At 41.6% G+C, this 20015-nt stretch overlaps 1 pseudogene; it reads left to right on the forward strand.

The window, feature by feature from the left end:
- The first annotated feature begins 2276 nt into the window (after positions 1-2276).
- On the forward strand, positions 2277-3315 carry LOC100297741 (melanoma-associated antigen B5-like; annotated as a pseudogene).
- Positions 3316-20015: the final 16700 nt, after the last annotated feature.

Consider the following 20015-nt stretch of genomic DNA (forward strand, 5'->3'; position numbering starts at 1 on the left):
ACTGTGCCAGGTGATTTACATACATCACACATGTCTGTCGTCCTACACTATAGACTCTTTCAAACACAATTTCCAGATAAAGAAGCTGGAATAAAGAAGCTGAAATTCAAAGCTCATAAATGATAGGAGCTGGACTGAACCCTGGCACTGAATTCCTCCAGAGCCCATACTGTGCCACTCCTCCAGGAGGAGGCTAACCTTGGGTCATTTCCTCTTTCTGAACATGAGTCCAAAAGGTATTTCACATGTGAAATAGCAGAATTTCATACCCCAAACACGGTTTTGGAATAAAAAGCCCCAGAAGTAAGTAACAAAAAATGAAAACAAAAGTGAAGTACGAATAAGGAAGGAGACAGCATTCAGTGACAATTTATCTACAAAGGAAATGTCAGTAAATGGCAGTAGATCAGGGATGCAGAAAATCATTTAATTCAGCCCCTTCCTTTCAGAGAATAAATCTGTTAAGAGTGAAGGTTCTACAAGAGGCTGTGTCTGGTCAGTGAAGAGAAGGAAGAGATCAGCGTGTTTTCTCTGATGGCACACCACCTATGCTGGGGCCCCCTCCCGGACTGCAGCTACCCTACCACTCCTGGGACTCAGCCCATTCTCTGTGAGATTTGTTGCAGGCAGACTAAGACTTTTCAAAGACGTGGCTTTACCCAAGAAGGCTCTCATAGAAGAGACAGGACTTAAGGTAAAGACAGATGAATGAGGAACTGAAGTCACAGAGAGACTGGCCTGCGTCAGCTCTCAGAAGCCCAAGACAGGGCTGCCAGGCTGCGCATTCCCTCACTTCTTTTCAGGGCTTGCAAGGACATGGCCTTTGGTTTACATAGGTCATTTTAGGTTGGAAGAAAGAGGAAATCCAGACTCTCCCAGGAGTCAAGGTGAGGCACCTGAGTGACGGCATACCCCTACACTGAACACAGAGGGCCCAAGAAACCTGAATCCTGATGTGGTCCCTGAAGGCACAGGTAGGAGTAGCCTCGTGTGGCATTCCCAGACTTTCCCTCTCTGGCACCACAGGGAGTGAGGACCTTAGTCAGAGGAGATCTCCCTTATGTAAACAGAGAAAGGAGCCCCAGATGCTGCCAGGAGTCCAGCTTTGGACTTACAAAACCCCTGACCTCAGAACTCAGGAAACCACACATAACTATGCCCTTCCTGGTGGCATCCCTGGAATACCTGCTCATTGTTGGCATTACATGCCCATTTCCTTCTATGATGTCACAAGAGGGATCAGGACATGGTCCAAGGGGTATAGCCTAGGGCCAGCAGTGGGATTATTTCCAGGTTTTCCAGAAACCAACTGAATACCCTGAAGACGAAGGGAACTGCACATCCCATAACCATATGATGCATCTCATCCTCTGCACCGCAGAAGACCAAGGACAGGTATGGAAGGATGAGGAGAATCTTACTTTCTCCTAGGGTTCTCACAGAGATGCTTGCCCTACTATAAGAAAGTATAGTAGTAGAAGGGGTGGACCTAAGTGGAAGGGAGGGTAGTATTTCAGGCCACACCAGAGGTCAAAGCAAGGACTGAGGGATCATCTACCAATGAAAAGAAGTGATAATCAAACCAGCCCTGTTCTTATAGCCCTTGAAAAACCAGGGCAGAGCTATCAACTCAAGTTCCATCAACATTTATTTACATCAGGTGTGTAGGAGGTGAACCCCTTAGTATGAAGGTGCAGATACTATTCCAAGAAAGGGGTGGGGACACCAGGCTCTATGGGGAACTAAAGGAAGCCCTCTTAATTCATGTTGAGGACTCCAAATGCAAGACAGAAAACTTCCCACTGAGCACTCAGCACTGGGTGATAACTACTAACTGGGGTGATAAGCTGAGGCCCTCTTCATTTCTCCGAAATCCCAGGGAAATTTGTAATGACAACTACAGGACAGCAGAGGGAATGGGTCCTAAGACTGGGCACTAGTTGGGTGGTGGTCTTGAATGTGAAATAACAGATGCCTCTGTGTAGGAGACTACAAGCCCCTTCTGTCACCCCAGTGTGCCTGAGGCAGGGGTAGCAGGATGAAGCCTAAAGATCACTCTAATTTCCTTCAATATGTTTCCCAAAGGACTGATAAGAGAATAGGAACCCTGCGGTTTTTCAGAACAGTGCCCTCAAGTAAAGCACAAATGTAGCTTTCCTGATAACCAAGGTGGTATTTCCGTGCTGCGTCTGCACACTCAACCTTCGTCTTCCTGTGAGCCCTTATCACCTGCCCTCCTACTCACACTTCTAATCATTGACCCCAGCACAGGCATCATGCCTCGGGGTCAGAATCATAAGCTCTGCATCCATGAGAAACACCACCAGGCCCGATATGAGCTCCAGAGTCACAAGAGAGTTCAGCCCACTGCAGTAATGGAAGAGTTTCCCTCTACCTCTTCTCTTTTAGAAGATAATTCACAGAGCTCATCAGCTACTGGGTCAAATAGCACTTCCCAGGGGTCTTTAGAGGCTCCATCTACTACCAGCACTTTTTCAACTACTTCTGACACAACATCTGATGTAGAAGATACCAGTCAAGATGAGGAAGATTCAGGTTCCTCCAATGTCTCATCTTCTACCAAGAACACCTACAGGGATACTCTGAACAGCATGACAAGTTTGTTGGAACAGTTCCTTCTGCATAAATATAAAATAAAGCAGCCCATCATGAAGAAGACATGCTGAAGATTATCCACCCAAGATACCATAAGCGATTTGTGGAGATTCTCAAAAGAGCCTCTGAACACATCGAGGCTGTCTTTGCAGTTGGCTTGAAGGAAGTTGATTCAACCATCCACTCCTATGACCTTGTCAGCAAACTGAACCTGCCCAACAATGGGAGAGTGTGGGATGGTAGGGGCTTACCTAAGACCGGTCTCTTGATGACAGTTCTGGGTGTGATCTTCATGAAGGGCAACTGTGCCGCTGAGGAAGACATCTGGAAATTCTTGAATATGATGCAAGTATATGCTGGGAGAAAACACTTCATCTACGGAGAGTCCAGAAAGCTCATCACCAAAGACTTTGTGATGATGAAGTACCTGGAGTACCACCAGGTTGCCAATGGCGATCCTCCACGTTACGAGTTCTTGTGGAGCCCACGAGCCCATGTTGAAACCAGCAAAATGAAAGTCTTGAAGTTTTTGGCAAAAGTCAATGATACTGTCCCCAGTGCCTTCTCATCACATTATGAAGAAGCTTTGCGAGATGAGGAGGAGAGAGGTCGAGCCACAGTTCCAGCCAGGCGTGGCACCACTGTCACTTCCAAGCATGTTCCACAGCCACGTCCAGCAGCTTCTCCCACCCCTACTGAAGACCAAGACTTTAAAAAATCATCCAGATAAAAAAATTTGACATCAAAATAGGGACTTCTGCTGAAATGGGAAGCAATCCCGCAATAATACTGCTGGGACAATGGAATGAAAAAATAAAATGAAAAAAATTTCAAAACATGATGAACCTTGATTGTTCTCCATCTTTTCTGTCTTCTGTTTTGTAAAATTAAATAATTTATGCCTTGATATGCTTCTTGAAAAATGCAGGAGGTATTAAACCTTAACAAATTAGACCTCTTACTGTCTTCATTTATTTTTTCAGCATCTGCTCTTTGAAAGGCTCTATGTTAGTTCTGGTGAGGCTAAGATCAAAACCTAGCCAATGCCCAAACAACTTTAGAAACAAGGAGCTGCAATCACATAATCAAGATCTTAAGATAGCCTTTAGGAATGACAGGAAAGTAAAAAGACTATCCAGGAAGAAATCTCTACCTGGGCTAACATACTGATTTGTTAGGCTTTCCACAACAAAACCCCACAGAATGAGTGGCTCAAACAATGGAAATTTATTTTCTCAGAGTTCTAGAGGCTGCAAGTCCAAGATGAGGGCTGGTTTACCCTGAGGCCTCTCCCCTTGGCTGCCAGGTGGCCACCCTCTTCACTTGGCATTCCTATTGAAGGCATATATCCCTGGTGCCTCTTTTTGTGTCTCAATTTCTTCTTATAGTCACATTGGCTTATGGCCCACCCTAAGAGATCAGCACTGGAATTTCTTTGGAAGGAATGATGCTAAAGCTGAAACTCCAGTATTTTGGCCACCTCATGCAAAGAGTTGACTCATTGGAAAAGACTCTGATTCTGGGAGGGATTGGGAAGTCTATTTGAACATGAGCTGCTGTGACAATCGCTCTCATCTTGCATCAAGTCTTCTAGCTTCACGTTGCAGGACTTCAGGAAAATGGCAATGTTAGTTCTCAGTGATTCAAGTCAAAAGAATGGGAGAGTGAGTGGATTACGATGGCAGAGGTGTATCACACGGGGCTACCCATCTCCCCACAGACACATCAAATGGATGGGAGAAATTGGGAATTTTAGTAAGAAAGTTGCAGCTAGATACAGGTGGACACTAGAAAAATTCAGGATCCAACCGAGTTTGCAGGTAAATAATAAAACTTCATGAGAACAGAAAACCACTAGAACCTAATACCCACACATGTGTAGTACACTTTGTATTGAACCATTCTTTTCTGTCTATCATCTCTCTCATTTCTCCCGAAGACAGGAAAACTAAGACCTAATTTGTTTGCAAAAGAAGTCTAAATTGAATAAACTTGGCCTGATTATTTATCTAAGTACAGTAAGAATAACGATTTGCCATATAGGCGCTTTTAAATCTGCTTTGCTGAAATGGTTCATAAGGAGTCTCCAGAAGGAAATTTTAATAGCCTCTTGAGGCTAGGAAGCCACAGCAAAGACTTGTTGTCAAAATTAGAGATCTGGATGAATTCCTCTCTTCCTGAAGTCCCCAAAACATCCTAAAGTTCCTGTGCCTGCCAGAAGTGATCTTCCTTACTCACCTGGTAAGGCTGATGGGAATTCTGTCAGCAAGGTCCCAGGCTGTTTTTCCAACGGGTTTTTATGGCTCCCTATGGTTAACCTTGGTTTCCTCAAGTTATCTGGTCATATCCAAGTCTACCTGTGTCTGTCAAATATGACATTCCAGTCAAAGTCTCAGTAGTGTAATCACTGTTTCCACTTGTGTCCCGCTACAAGAACTGATTCTCACTGAACTTTTGAAAAATAACTATTTTCCTAAGAAAATAAGAACACTGCACTTTCTAATTTCTGGAGTGATATGGTAGGGAGAGAAAAATTAATGTTTCAATCCTAATGACAAAGGTACAATTTATCAAATTGCTGTGTTAAAAAATTTCCTTATGTCTAGAAAATGAAAGATTTTTAAAAGACAGTAATCTTTCCAAAAAATCAGGAAAATTATCATCATATTTGTAATTCATTAAGCCCCATGTTCCTAATTCTAATATTGCCAGAGTCCAGTTTTTGTACTGTTTCTGTCGATCCTCCCTTAAGTTTGTCGCTCATAGGGTCAATGATAATTTCAAGACGCCTGCAAGGTTTTGGTTAAAGCTTGTATAATTTGCCCAGGGAAATGTGTGCCTGGATCACACTTGATAAACCAAGCAGAGAACACATTTTCTCACACTTTCTTTGCCACTGTAAGGGAATCAGCAAGGGAAGGCTTCAACTAATTCAGAAAAAATAGGAATGACAAGAATATTTTGATGACTCATCTGTTCTGTTCAGTCTCTCGGTCGTGTCTGATTCTTTGAAACCCCATGGACTGCAGCACACCAGGCTTCCCTGTGCATCACCAATTCCCAGAGCTTGCTCAAACTCATGTCCATTGAGTAGGTGACGCCAACCAATCTTTTCATTCTCTGTTGTCCCCTTCTCTTCCTGCCTTCAATCTTTCCCAGCATCGGTCTCTTTTCCAATGAGTCAGTTCTTCACATTAGGTCGCCAAAATACTGGAGCTTCAGCCTCAGCATCAGTCCTTCCAATGAATATTGAGGAGTGATATGCTTTAGAATTGACTGGTTAGATCTCCTTGCAGTCCAAGGGACTCTCACGAATCTTGCCCAGGAGGAACAAGATGGCAAGAGGAGTTGCTGGATGTGGAATACATCTCTCTCCACGGATACATCAGGAATACATCTTCAGACACAGACGTGCATGCAGAATACCAGCTGAGAGTGGACAGGAGTACATGACCAGCAGAAAAGAATGTATAGACCCACGCAAAATTCAAGGTCAAGCCCTGAGCCTTTAGAGTGGGTCCACTGGCTCCAAGATCCTAGACTACCAGAGAACTAATCCTAGGATATCCAATAGTGAGAACTGATACAAAGGAAACCACTGGAATACAAGATCCAGCATCACCAATCCACTGATAGCACCCTGTGCAAGAAGCCTCATCTAAACCGCAAAGAAAACAAAAATGCAAACCCGATCATCAGCAGACAGAATGACCACCTTACTCAGCCTTGCCCCTCAGAGGAAAAAGCAAGCAAACAAACAAAAACTAGGCACAAATCTCACCCTATAAGAAGCTTACACAAACCACTGGACCAACCTTGGAGGGCAGAAACAAAAAGCAAGAAGGAATTCAACCTTGAAGCCTGGGAAAAAGAGACCTCAAACATGATAATTAAAATTATAATAATAATAATGGAAAAGGCAGATAAATACTACACAAATAAAGGAACAAACCAAAAACACAGAAGTCCAAATCAATGAAAAGAAAACAGGCAAACTAACTGAAAATGAATTCATTGCTTAAGGGAATGCAGCGATACTGATACTTTGGAAACTGTCTGGCAAATTCTTTTAAGCTAAATATAGTCCTATCATATGATCTAGCAAATGAACATTAAGGTATTTACTCAAAAGAGCCAAAACCTTAAGCCCATCCAAAAACCTTCAACCAAATTTTAATAGCAGAATAAGTCATAGCTGCCAAAAACCGAAATCACCAAAGATGACCTTCAGTAGACGAGTGGGTAAACAAACTCTGGTAGCTACATGGAATGCTATTCAGTCCTGGAAGAAAACATTTCAAACCATAACAAGTTATAGAGAAAATTCAATGTATATTGATTAGCAGAAGGAGCCAGTATAAAAAGCCTATATACTGTATGATTCCATCAATGTTACAGTCTGGAACATGCAAATCTTGAGAAATAGTAAAACGTTTAGTAGTTGTCAGGGGTTCCAAGTGAGGTTTTGAGGGATGGACAGGTGGAGCATGGGAGATCCATAGGGCATTCACACTCCTCTGCACGACACCGTGTTGGCTGAGTTGATACTATCATGCATCTGTCAAACACTAAAGAACTGCAAAACCCAAAAAGTAAAAAGTATTGTAAACAATGGACAATAGTTAATAATAACATATTGGCATTAGCTGATCAACTGTAAAAAACGAACTTGTATCCATTGAACCAATACAAGATGTTAATAATAGAAGATACCAAGTGGAGGAAGAGAGTGGCTGTATGGGACCTCTCTATTCTATCTGCTGAATTGTCTCCAATCCTAAATCTGTTCTTTTAAAAAAGAAAAACAGAGGGGCAACAAACTCATAACCACATGAAAAGAGGAGCTACATCCCTCATCATGAGAGAAATGAACATCAAAAGTACAACGAGGTGGCACCTCATACAGGTCAGAATGGCCATCATCAAAAACTGTACAAGCAGTAAATGCTGGGGAGAGTTTAGAGAAAAGGTGGGAATGGAAATGGATATAGCCACTATGGAGAACACTGAGGAGATTCCTTTAAAACTAGAATTAAAACTACCATATGACCCAGCAATAGAAATACTGGGTATATACACTGAGAAAAGAATAATTGAAAAGGTACCTGTATCCAATGTTCATTGCAGCACTGGTTACAATAGACAAGACGTTGAAGCAAAGCAGACTTCAACTGACAGATGACAGGATAACGAAGTTGAGGTAGCCACATACAATGGAATATTAGCCATAAAAAAGGAACTAATTTAAGTCACTTGTAGTGAGGTGGATGCACCTAGAGCCTGTTTACAGAGCGAAGTAACTTAGAAACAGAAAAGTAATGTACATTAATGAATACACATGGAAAGTATGAATGGTACTCACGAACCTATTTGAAGGGCAGGAATAGTGGCACAGATGTGGACAATGAACCTGTGGACACAGCAAGGGAAGGTGTGCGTAGGACGAATTGAGAGCGAGCCACTGACTAATATAGAGTCCCATGTGTACAAAAGACAACTGGTGGGAAATTGCTAAATAGTACAGGGAGCTCAGCCTGGTGCTGTGTGACAGCCTAGAGGGGTGAGATGAGCGGATGGGAGGAAGTCTCATCAGACAGGAGGAATATGTATACATAGAGCTCATTTATCCTGTTGTATAGCAGAAACAACACAACATTATAAAGCAAGGATCTGTTGATTAAAAAAACCTTTTAAAAGTCTAATAATTTAAAAACTAGAAAAAAATATGCATAAGAACACATAGCCAGTACAGAGTTACATGCAACCAATGCAAAATGAATAAAAGTCAGCAATAATGAAAAACAAAATATCACAGTAAGAATTTGATGCTCAAATTAAAATTCTTAGGAAATAGGCACAGAAAATATTGACATATAACTAGCCTCAGAAATCTGGCATAAAATGATCAACATGGCAAATTCAAGAGACTGGTCTGGAAGAATCAACAATACTCAAACCATGTAATAGAAAACACACCATAAACAAAAGCAACAATATGAAAAATGTAGTTACAAAGAAACCTTAGAAAAATGTATGCAGTCTACACGAAGGCAACAAGAAGAATTTCCTGAGCGTCTAAGGAAAAAGAAGTCTCAAACAGAATAGTATGTTATGTGTATTCATGAGGACATATTGTAAGACTGTCGATTTTCCTTAAATCCTTTACAGATTGAGTACCACATCCAGAGTAGCTGAGACCTCAGTCACACCTGGGCAGCTGTTTCCTGTATCCAGAACAAACCATGGAAAACTTATACAAGGAATAAAGACAACTACTAACAAAAGCAAGAACACAAAACTAAATAATCCCTGAGGAACAATAAGTCTCCCTTGAACTTAACCCTGTGAGTGCCCAGGTCAGGGAGTACTCTGAGGCTGACACAGGTGTGCAGGCCACAAAGGAAACAGACAACAGGATCAATTGGAAAAGGCTTTAAACTGGAGCAGTGGATTCTTCCACTGGGCCGTGGGACCATGAAATTCTACTGCTTTACTGAAGGAACCTGAGGCAGCATCTCAGAGCCCCATGCCAAGATCATGGGGCACCAAATTTTGGGATGGACATGGCAGTATGACCCAGAGCTCATGCAATAACCAGCACAAACTTTGATAGTGGATGAAAACTGGCCCTTGTAAATAATCAGCTTAAGAGACTGTCACACATGGACTAAAAGAGAAAAGCTTGTATCACAGTAATTGTACAAAAGGACAGAAATTCATCTCAGAACTTTCAAGCAATGCCCCTGCAGTTGACTAAGAACCCACAGTGAGAACAGTCAGGCTGAGGAGCCCCTTCACTTTCTCTGCTGGGATTGTGTGGAGAATGGTTGGGGACAGGGGTGGTTTTATACCAGAAAGGGAAGGGTTTCCAGGCTCTGCCTGCAGTCAATATGAAGATCCTGAGTGAGATGTGAGGGGTTCCACACCACAGAAGGCATTCTCCCATCCTTCCCTGTTGATTCTCTTACCTGCAGCGGCCAGTTCCAGGAAGCCTTAGGCAGAAGTGTCCAGATGAGATGCAGGTGCACTTCTCACCAGGAGTCTGGGGATTTGACATCTTCCAGGTGAGGTCTTGCCCTCAGGTCAGCAGACGGTACGTAATGCAGCATTACTGTCGGAGGAAGACAGGGATAGATGACAGAGAGTGTTGGGAAGTGTAGTGCAAAATAGCCGTAAAGGAGAAAGTCCTTGTGAAAATGGCGAAGGGCCAGAAGTACTCGGCTTTGCACTGCGGACAGAAAAACATCTCCTGCCTTTGGTTATGCTCGGTGCCAAGAGTTAATAATAAATAGGGATGTTACTTGTGAGAGCGGGTTATGGGATAAGCCCATGAGTCATTTAGAGCGCGCTGTCCTTGAAATGTTTTTACTGATTATGTGTTAACTCTGTATGTGCTCTGCTGGCCGTATACTTTAAGCTCTTTGTTCCCACTTCTATAAAAAAGCTTGACTGCACAAATAAGCTTGTCAGTCCTTGCAAGAGACTGTCCGAATGTCATTCAGGTTCGTCGCTTCCAAGTCCCAGGGAGAAAATCCCCAACAGAGAGGATCACTCAGCACACAAGAAGGAGCCCCAGAGTGTCCTCACTGTTTGTCTGAGCAGCTCCAGGAAAGCTTTCAGGCTCGGGCTCCCAAATTCTTCCTGCTTGGTTTACTGAGAGAAGTGAGAAGCAAGGCGTGAGGCCAGTTGACTGAGATCAGCAGGGACATCCCAGGACCCACTATGAGTCGAAGAAGGGACCTCATCTCCCTTCTTGACAGAAACTCCCCTGGAACCCCGCCTACCCAGGCCCCACCCCTGTTGTCCTCCTGGAGCCCAGATGTGCATGATAGGAAGTGTCGGCCCCCTATCCATGCTGGGTACCATGCCATCTTTGAGAGAACTGCTATCTTTGAGAGCTGCTGTAGCTGTGACCAGAGGGAGGAGTCCGAGGGCTCATCAGGGGTCCAAGTCGGAGGTGACATGAGTTACAAGTGCTCTGGATAGTTACAAAGATATGCCCTGGCACTCCCAACACCTTTTCCATCTGTAAAGAGGGGACTTCCCAGCCCCTTCGCAACCTCGCACCTGCTCTACACCTGGAGGCTTGGACCTGGCTCTTAGGTGCAATGTCCATCAGCTATGCACGCGGGTTCTCGGGACATAACCTGGGTCGAGGGGTGGTGGATCTGGGTGTGGGATTGCTGGACCCTGGCTCTGTTCAGTAGAGGGAAGTCTGGGATTCTGTGGAGTGAAGGAGGGACCCGCGGGGGGACTGAGTCTCTCCACACCCCCGATTGGTGACCACGCCTAACCCCGTACCCAGCGTGACTTGGCCAGAGAACAACTGGTCAGCTTCTGGGCGGTTCTAAAGGCTGAGGGGCTCCCTGATTGTGATCACCGACAGGAGACACTAGGGGAAGAGGGGACCTCATTCCAAAGGGCTGGCAGCCGGTCAGCAGAGGGAGGATGTCAGGGCTCGGGAGGAGTCAGGGTAATGACCATCCTCCGCATCACACGGCCGACTCAGGACCCTCCCCTGTGGCCGGCACTTACTGCCAAGCATGGGAAGGGGGGCTTCAGTCTGAGAGGGGAAGTTAGAGCTTAGTTTTGAAGGGGGACCCTGCAGGCAGCAGACCATCAGGTCACGTGACCCTTCGTCAGAGGCTGAGCACTCCCTCCTCTCCTCCTCCCGGGTGACAGGGAAGGTATCAGTGTCAACTTCAGAGTAGGAGAGGGAACAGGGTCGGGGGGAGGGGTTGGATATGGGGGTCTTGCCCCAATTTTCATCCTGACTCTGAATGTGAACTCAGAGAAACTGCCTCCCCTGCCAGCCCCCACAGCCCCCCCTCTAACACCCAGGCAGGGGTGTCTGGCTGGGTCCCAGGGCTCACTCTCACTTCCAGTTCAGCGGTCTCAGGGGACAGGCTCACCAGGAAAACAGGAGCCCTGTATGTTCCAGAGCTGTGGTCTCAAGGACCCTGCAGAAGCGCCCTTGGTTAAACCCGTGGAGGACTCTCCCCACTGAAGGTGCTCACAATATCTCCTTATCCTTCTTCCAGGTGCCATCCTTACCTGCTTTCCTGCCAGAATTCTGGCCTGCTGTTCCTGATCTGTATCATTATGCCTCGAAGGCACAACAATAAGTACCATGCCCACGGCAAATGCCACCAGGTCCAGGAGGACACTCAGGGGGCCCAGAACAGTGCTGCTGCAGCCCCAGGAAAAGAGTGCCCTTCCTCCCCCTCATCTGTCCCTCAGGGTTCTCCCCCAAGCTCCCCTGCTGCTGGCGATCACCAGGAGCTTCAGGGAGCCATGGCTGCTAGCTCTCCTAATGCAGGACCTTCCTGCACAGTATGTGATGAAGGAGCCCAGGACGCAGAGGAGGAAAGTGCAGGTGGCTCCCAGGCAGCCCCTGCCACTCAGAGCACATGCAAAGATCCTCTGGCCAGGAAGGCTAGCACGCTGGTGGAGTTCCTGCAGGACAAGTACACCAAGAAGGAGACCATCACTCAGAACGCCCTGCTGAAGGTCGTGAGCAGGAAGTACAGGCAGCCCTTGCCCGAGACCCTCAGGAGAGCCTCTGAGCACGTGGAGCTGGTGTTTGGCCTGGAGCTGAAGGAAGATCATCTCACATGCTAGCAAAGTGATCCTCAAAAATCTCCAAGCCAGGCTTCAACAATACAAGAACCGTGGACTTTCAGATGTTCAAGCTGGATTTAGAAAAGGCAGAGGCACCAGACATCAAATTGCCCACATCTATTGGATCATCGAAAAAGCAAGAGAGTTCTAGAAAAACATCTACTTCTGCTTTATTGACTACACCAAAGCCTTTGACTGTGTGGATCACAACAAACTGTGGAAAATTCTTAAAGAGATGGGAATACCAGACGACCTTACATGCCTCCTGAGAAATCAGTGTGCAGGTGAAAAAGCATCAGTTAGAACTGGACATGGAACAACAAACTTGTTCCAAATCGGGAAAGCAGTATGTCAAGGCTGTATATTGCCACCCTACTTATTTAACTTATATGCAGAGTACATCATGTGAAATGCCGGGCTTGATGAAGCACAAGCTGGAATCAAGAGTGCCAGGAGAAATATCAATAACCTCAAATACGCAGATGATACCACCCTTATGGCAGAAAATGAAGAAGAACTGAAGAGCCCCTTGATGAAAGTGAAAGAGGAGAATGAAAAAGTTTTCTTGAAACTCAACATTCAGAAAACTAAGATCATGGCATCTGGTCCCATCACTTCATGGCAAATAGATGGGGAAACTATGGAAACAGTAAGAGACTTTATATTTTTGGGCTCCAAAATCACTAGACATGGTGACTGCAGCCATTAAATTAAAAGACACTTGCTCCTTGGAAGAAAAGCTATGACCAAGCTAGACAGCATATTAAAATGCAGAGACATTACTTTGCCTTCAACGGTCCATCTCGTCAAAGCTATGGTTTTCCCAGTAGTCGTGTATGGATGTGTGAGTTGGACTATAAAGAAAGGTGAGAACCAAAGAATTGATGCTTTTGAACTGTGGTGCTGGAGAAGACTCTTGAGAGTCCCTTGAACTGCAAGGACATAAAACCAGTCTATCCTTTAGGAAATCAGTCCTGAATATTCATTGGAAGGACTGATGCTGAAGCTAAAACTCCAATACTTTGGCCACCTGATGCGAAGAACTGACTCATTGGAAAAGACCCTGATGCTGGGAAAGATTGAAGGCAGGAGGAGAAGGGGATGACAGAGGATGAGATGGTTGGATGGCATCACTGACTTGATGGACATGAGTTTGAGCAAGATCCAGGAGTTGGTAAAGGACACAGAAGCCTGGCGTGCTGCAGTCCAAAGAGTCGCAAAGAGTTGGACACAATTGAGTGACTGAACTGAAAGCCTTTGACTGTGGGGATCACAACAAACTGTGGAAAATTCTAAAAGAGACAGGAATACTAGAGCACCATACCTGTTGCCAAATTAACATGTATGAAGTTTAAGAAGTAACAGAACAGCACATGGAACAGTGGTCTGGTTCAAAAGTGGGAAAGGTGTATATCAAAGCTGTATATTGTCACCCTGCTTATTCAACGTCTATGCAGATTATATAATGCAAAATGCTGGCCTAATAAATCACAAGCTGGAATCAACATTGTTGTAAGAAATATGAACAACCTCAGATATGTAGATGATACCTCTCTAAAGGAAGAAATCAAAGAGGAACTAAAGAACATTTTGATGAGTTTGAAAGAAGACAGTGAAAAATGCCTGCTTCACAGTCAACACCCAAAAAACTAAGATCATGGCATCTGTTCTTATCATCTCATGTAAAATACATGCGGAAAAGTGGAAACAGTGGCAGGCTTTATTTTCTTGGGCCCCGGTATCTTTGTGGATACTGACTTCAGGCATGAAACTAAAAGATGCTGGCTCCTTCAAAGGAAAGCTATGTGAAACTTAGCATATTTAAAACAGAAATATCAATTTGTCAAAAAAGGTACCTATCGTCTAACCTATGACTTTTCCAAGTAGTCATGAACAAATGTGAGAGCTGGGCCATAAGGAAGACTGAGTGCTGAAGAATTAATGCTTTCAAACTCTAGTACAGGAGAAGACTCTTGAAAGTCCCTTGGATAGCAAGAAGATCAAACCAGTCAATGTTAAAGGAAATCACCCTGAATATTCAGTGGAAGGACTCATGCTGAAGCTGAGCTCCAATACTCTGTCAATCTGATGCTGTGAAAGATTGAGTGCAGGCAAACAGGGCAACAGAGGATGGGATGGTTGGATGGCTTCACCAACTGAATGGATGTGAGTCTGAGCAAACTTTAAGAGAGAGTGAAGGACAGGGAAGTCTGGCATGCTGTAGTCCATGGGATCACTAAGAGTCAGACAGGAGTTAGCAACTGAAGAAAAGCAACAGAGAAATTGAAATGTCAGGCACCTCCAGTAATGGCAAACAGTAAACACAGTGTGAACACACACACCCATACAAACACACAAACACAACATACCTGTTACTGAGATAAATATAAACTCTCATGCTAAAAGCCCACTTAAATCAGTTCATATTATCCAATAACTTATGTTCAGCCTTCAACCAAAAATTGTAAACTATGTTAAAAAGCAGGAATGTCTAGTCTGATGAAACAATGAAAGAAATTAATCACACTCAGATATAGGATACCATTTTCAATATCAGATTAGGATTTTAGAATAGCCATAATTCATATAGCTTATACCATCCCTCATTGCTCAGCAGTAAAAAATCCACCTGCCAATGCAGGAGACGCAGGTTTGATCCCTGGGTGGGGAAGATACCCTGGAAAAGGTAATGGCAACTCACTCCTGTATTCTTGGCTGGGAAATCCCATGGAGAGAAGAACCTGGTGGGCTATAGTGCCTGCGGTCACAAAAGTGTCAACCAAATAATAATTTTAAAGAACAGTAATCAAGGATTGTGGAAGAATTACAAGGAACAAGGAATGTATACAACTAGAGGAGCCTGGTGGGCCACAGTGCATGGCATCACAAAAGCCTCAGAAAAGACTTAGCAACCAAAAAACAATGCAGAATGGGAATAATATAAGAAGCAATAGAGAAAGAAGCAGAATATATAAATTAATAATGACTGAGAATTTCCCCAAATTAATGAGAGCCAGTAAACCCCTGATTTAGAAAACTCAGAGAACATGAAGCAGGACAAACAGAAAAAATAAAATAAAATCTACACCTAAGCATATCATACCCAAACTGCAGAAAACCATGAAAAAGAGAATTCTTGAGAAATAGTAGAGAAAAAAAAAAAAAAAAACTAGAGAGGAAAAAGAGTAACAATTACCTAAGGTTTTTCTTCAGAAAGGGCTTCCCTGGTAGCACAGTTGCTAAAGAAACTGCCTGCCATGCAGGAGACCTGGGTTTAATCCCTGGGTAAGGAAGATCCCCTGGAGAAGGAAATGGCAAACCACTCCAGTATTCTTGCTTGGAATATCCCATGGACAGAGGAGCCTGGCAGGCTACAGTCCATGGGTCACAAGAGTCAGACATGACTTAGCTACTAAACCACCACGACCATTTCTTCAGAAACCATGCTATCATGAAAAGACTAGAGTTAACTTTTTAAATCATTGAAAGAGAGAGAGGAAAAAAAAAAAAAAAGAAACACTAAAACCAACCTAGAATTCTGTAACCAGGGGAAAAACAAATCCTTCAATGGTAATGAGAAACAGATCCTTAAATGAACAAACAAAAACTGATGGAAAGTTGTCACCAGTAGATCTACTCTGCAAGAATTGCTGAAACAAATTCGTCTGGGAAAAGGAAAATGATACAGGTCACAAACTTTGCCTACACAAGGAATGTAACAGAGTTAGAGAAAAAATAAATGAAGATCTCATAAAGCTTTTTATTATGTTCAGTTGAGCAAAAACATAGCTGTTTTTCCAAAATAATAATATAACTACAATATATCCAGTGATTATATATTCTGAATAAAAGGAATAAATGGCAGAAATGATACAAAGGACAGAAGAGGAAGAACTAGGAATATCTGCTACGAGATACACGGACCAACCTTCAGGCAGGATTGTGTTACTCTAAGAGGATTTGAATAAGTTGCAATTGTATGATGCAAACTCTACAGAAACCATTAAAAAATGTTAAGAAGTATAACTGACATGCTAAAAAGAACAGAAAACAAAATACAGTTAAATCCTGATTTAAAACTAGAGAATGCAGAGAAAGAATATTTTAAAAGGAACAAAATATAAGTTCAATAAATAGAAAACGGTTACAAATACTGTTAATCCAATACTATGCATAATCACTTTTCATGCTAATAGTCTAAACATACCAACTAAAAGGAAGATATTGATGAAAAGAATTGAAGTAACAAAAATATAACTAACCTTATGCTGTGTATAAGAAATCCACTGTAAATTTGAAGATAAAATAGATTAAAAATAATGTGATGGAGAAAACTATACCATGTTAATATGAGTGGGAAAAAAAAGGTGGACTACCTAAATTTACTTAAAAGAAAGCAGTATTTAGAACAAGAAAGTCAGGAGTAAAGATAGGCATTATGTAATGATTAAGTGGTCAATTCTCACAGAAATCATAACAACCCTCAATGTGTTTGGACCAAAAAAACTGTGTTAAAATACACAAGGCAAATATTGATGATGCAGAAATACTCTTACACCTAGAGATGTCAACATATGTCTTTTAGGAATTGTCAGACTCAGTAGGCAGAAAATCAGTAAGGTGTAGTTGAACTAGATCTAAATGACATTTATAGAATACTTAACAACAGCAGAAAACACACTGTTTTCAAATTCACATGGAACATACTGCAAGGCAGATCACATTCTATGCCATAAAACTCACTTTATCAAACTTAAAAGAATAGAAATAATATAAAGAGTGCTCTCACACTGGGATCAAAATAAACTAGAAGTTGACAACAAAATGATAGCAGTAACATTGAGAGTATCTGGAGATTAAAAAATATACTTCTAAATAACATGTGGGCCAAAGAGAAAATCTAATAATAAGTCTTGAAGTATTTTCAACTAACTGAAAACAAAATTACAATTTATCAGAAGTTGTGGGATATAGTAAAATCTGTAAAGAGCTATATATGGCATTGAATGCCTATATTAGAAAAACCTAAAATTAATACTTTACCCTTCCATCTAAGTAAACTTGTGAAAGGAAAAAGAGGAAAAAGAAATAAAGCAGAAATTAATGACACTGGAAAAAAGAAGACTAGAGAAAAACAACAAAACCAGAAGCTGTAACTCTAAAGAAAAAAAAAAAAAACGATAAAAGTCTCAGCACCCTAATCAAGAAAAAGAAGAGAAAACACAAATTAAATTATGAATAGTAGAAATGAAAGAAGAGTCATGATGACTGATATGATGGACATTAAAAGGATAATAAATGAATATCATAAACTTTGTACCTTCAAATATAAAAGTTAAATTAAGAAATTGCTTGAGGATATAACTAACCAAAATTTTGAAAGGAAAAATACATAGTTTGAATAGGTCTGCCTCTATTAAAGAAATTTAATCTATAAGTAATAAGCTTCCAATAAAGACAGCAACAAGCCCAGATGATTCCACTGATGAAATATAACAAAAATTTAAAGAAGAGATGATAACAGTTCTCTACAATCTATTTCACAGAATAGAAGCAAAGGGAACACTTCTTCATTCTTTCCATGAGGCCACCATTACATTTTAATTTCAAAACCAGAAAAAGAAATTAATAGAAAAAAAAATTCACACAAAGATTGTATTCAGAGAATGAAAAGCTAAGTCACAAACTGGGAAGAAAGAATTGTAGGACACATATTTGAAAATAAATATGTAGCAAAAACATACGAAGAACACTTACAACTCAACAATAAGAAAACAAGGAAGTCAATGTAAAAATGCTTAAAAGTGCTGAATAGACCTCTCACTGAAGAATATAAACAGATGGTAAAGAGTATATGAAAAGATGATCTACATCATATGTCTTCAGGGAATTTCAGATCAAAACAACAATATAAAAACAACTAATAATAGGGCTAATGCAAAAAAAAAAAAAAAACACCTCACAATATCAAATATGGCAAAAATGTGGACAAATAGGAACTCTCATTGCTAAAGGGAATGCAGTGATACAAATACTTTGGAAACTGTCTGGTAATTTATTTTAAGCTAAACATAGTCTTATCACATGATCTAGCAAATGAACGCTAGGGTATTTACTCAAAAGTGTCAAAACCTTATGCCCATCCAAACACCTTCAAACAAATTTTAATAGCAGACTAATTCATGGTTGCCAAAAACTAAAAATCACCAAAGATGACCTTCAGCAGATGAGTGGGTAAAGAAACTATGGTACTCTACATGATGGAAAGCTATTCAGCCCTGAAAAAAAAGTTTCAAACCATAAACATATATAGAGAAACTTCAACATATATTGATTAGCAGAAAGAGCCAGTATAAAAAGCTGACATACTGTATGATGCCATCAATATTATATTCTGGAAAATGCAAACCTTTAAAAGAGTAAAAAGTTCAGTAGTTGTCAGTAGTTCCAAGTGAGGTTTTGAGGGATGGACAGGTGGAGCATGGGAGATCCATGGGGGATTCAAACTCCTCTGCAGGACACCGTGTTGGCTGAGTACAAAATATGCATTTGTCGAACACTAAAGAACTGTAAAACACATAAAGTAAAATACATTGTAAACAGTGGACAATAGTTAATAATAAGGTATTGATATTCGTAGATCAATTGTGACAAATGAACTCCTATCCATTGAACCAATACAAGATATTAATAACAGACGATACCAAGTGGAGGAAGAGTGGCTGGATGGGAATTGTCTATACTATCTGCTGAAGTTTTTCTAATCCTCAGTGTGTTCTTTTAAAAAAAGAAAATAAAAAGGGTCAACAACCACATGGAAAGATGCACAACACTCATCATGAGAGAAAATGCAAATCAAACTTACACTAAGGTGTCATCTCATAATGGTCAGAATGGCCATCATCAAAAAATTGTACAAGCAGTAAATGCTACTGAGAGCTTAGAGAAAAGGGAACTGTCTTCCACTGTTGGCGGAAATGGAAACTGATATAGCCAAAATGCAGAACAGTAGGGAGATTCCTTTAAAAACTAGGATTAAAGCTATCATATAACCCAGCAATAGAAATACTGTGCATATACACTGAGAAAGGAATAACTGTAAAGACACCTGTATCCAAAGTTCATTGCAGCACTATTTACAATAGCCAGGACATGGAAACAACCTAGATTTCAACTGAGAGATGAATGGATAAAGAAGTTGTGGTAGATGTATACAACTGAATATTAGCCATAAAAAGGAATGAATTTAAGTTACTTGTAGTGAGGTGGATGCACCTAGAGCCTGTTACACAGAGTGAAGTAAGTCAGAAAAAGAAAAAGAGTGTATATTCATGCATAAACATGGAATATAGAAAATGGTACTTGTGAACCTATTTGCAGGGCAGGAATAGAGACACAGATGTAGAGAATGGTTATGTGGATGCAGCAAGGGAAGGAGAGGTGGAATGAATTGAGAGTGGCACTGACAAATATAGAGTACCATGTGTACCACAGATAGCAAGTGCAAAATTGTATATAATACAGGGAGCTCAGCCTGGTGCTGTGTGACAGTGTAGAGGGGAGAGATGAGTGGGTGGGAGAAAGGCTCATGAGGCAGAAGATCTATGTATACCTATAGCTGATTCATTCTGTTGTAAAACAGAAACTAACACAACATTATAAAGCAATTATCCTCTAATTAAAACAATTTTTTAAAGCTCTACTAATGTGAAAAATAGAAAAAAATCTATGGATAAGAACACATAGCCAGTACCAAGTTACATACAAAAATGCCAAAT

The sequence above is a fragment of the Bos taurus genome, unplaced genomic scaffold (assembly GCF_002263795.3).
Source record: "Bos taurus isolate L1 Dominette 01449 registration number 42190680 breed Hereford unplaced genomic scaffold, ARS-UCD2.0 ScbfJmS_892_Leftover_ScbfJmS_927, whole genome shotgun sequence".
Taxonomy (NCBI): Eukaryota; Metazoa; Chordata; class Mammalia; order Artiodactyla; family Bovidae; genus Bos; species Bos taurus.